This window comes from Capricornis sumatraensis, chromosome 18 (assembly GCF_032405125.1).
Source record: "Capricornis sumatraensis isolate serow.1 chromosome 18, serow.2, whole genome shotgun sequence".
NCBI lineage: Eukaryota > Metazoa > Chordata > Mammalia > Artiodactyla > Bovidae > Capricornis > Capricornis sumatraensis.
Genome location: NC_091086.1, coordinates 65,384,680 through 65,386,178, shown reverse-complemented (window position 1 = coordinate 65,386,178; position 1,499 = coordinate 65,384,680). Strand labels below are relative to the sequence as shown.

The 1,499-nt window shown below is 47.6% G+C and overlaps 1 non-coding gene across 1 annotated transcript; it reads left to right on the top strand.

Moving 5' to 3' along the window:
• The first annotated feature begins 559 nt into the window (after positions 1 to 559).
• On the top strand, positions 560 to 631 carry TRNAG-CCC (transfer RNA glycine (anticodon CCC)). Its single transcript has one exon. It is a non-coding gene; the product is annotated as a tRNA-Gly (tRNA).
• Positions 632 to 1,499: the final 868 nt, after the last annotated feature.

The following is a 1,499-nucleotide window of genomic DNA, read 5'->3' as shown; positions in this document are numbered from 1 at the left end:
GAGTTGTCCTGAGTTTGGCTTAGTTGGCCAGGCCCTTAGAACCCTGAGTCAGTTTGAATATAGGCTGCCATGGGAATGGACATGATCTTGGGCAAGACCACTTTCTGCAACAGAGATACTCCCTAAAGAGGGTGACAGCTGCAGGCTGTCTGCTGACCATGATCCCAGCAGCAGGAGCAACACATCTTTCATGGAAAGCAGGTCCAGCTGGTGCAACACAGAGTCCACCATAAATACACAGTCCTGTTGGGAGATACATATACCTGTGCAGGGAGTTATAATACTCTGTGATGGGAATAGGATGGAGTAACAGAGGGTTCTATGGCTCAGCAGGTAAAGAATCCACCTACAATGCAGGAGGCACAGGTTTGATTCCAGGGTTGGGAAGATCCCCTGGAGGAGGAAATGGCAACCCACTTCAGTATCTTTGTCTGGAAAATTCCATGGACAGAGGAGCCTGGTGGGCTACAGTCCAAAGGGTCGCAGAGAGTCGGACATGACTGAGCACAAGCACGGATGGATGGACAGATAGGAATATCTAAGAGACATACTGGGGACGTCCCTGTTGGTCCAGCAGGTAAGACTCTGTGCTCCCAATGCAGAGGCCCAGGTTCGATCCCTGGTCAGGGAACTAGACCCTGCATGGCACAACTAAAGAGTTTGCATCCTGCAACTAAGACCCAGCACATCCAAACAAATAAAACAAAATGAATAATAAGAGATGTATTGTTCACACTTTGTGGGATGGAGGAAGCTTCTCTGAGGAGAGTCTCCAGTTACTGGGAGGGTAACATATGCACAGGACAGGAGCACAAGAAGGTCAGTGTGACGGGGAGACAGCAAAGATGGGGAGGGGCTGAAGGGAAGCGGGCCGGATCTCATCTTCCACATTGATGACTAAGACGATCAGTAGGGAACCATGGAGTGGTGGGCCCAAAGGTCACCGTGCAGCCGGCTAGAGAGAGAACAGGAGGTGAGCAAGGCGACACTGCACAACTCCTTCAAGGAGTTTTGTTACAATGACTGCTCCAGCAGGAGGTTGGGCTAGTGTGTCTGTAGGGTTTCTTTTCATTTCATTAGCATATTTTAGAATAAGCCAGACTTGAGAAGCTGACTTAAGGTCTTGATACACTTTCCTATGGCAGAAAGCGAAGAGGAGCTAAAAAGCCTCTTGATGAAAGTGAAAGAGGAGAGCGAAAAAGTTGGTTTGAAGCTCAACATTCAGAAAACGAAGATCATGGCATCCGGTCCCATCACTTCATGGGAAATAGATGGGGAAACAGTAGAAACAGTGTCAGACTTTATTTTTGGGGCTCCAAAAAATCACTGCAGATGATGACTGCGGCCATGAAATTAAAAGATGCTTACTCCTTGGAAGAAAAGTTATGACCAACCTAGATAGTATATTCAAAAGCAGAGACATTACTTTGCCGACTAAGGTCCGTCTAGTCAAGGCTATAGTTTTTCCTGTGGTCATGTATGGATGTGAGAGTTGGACT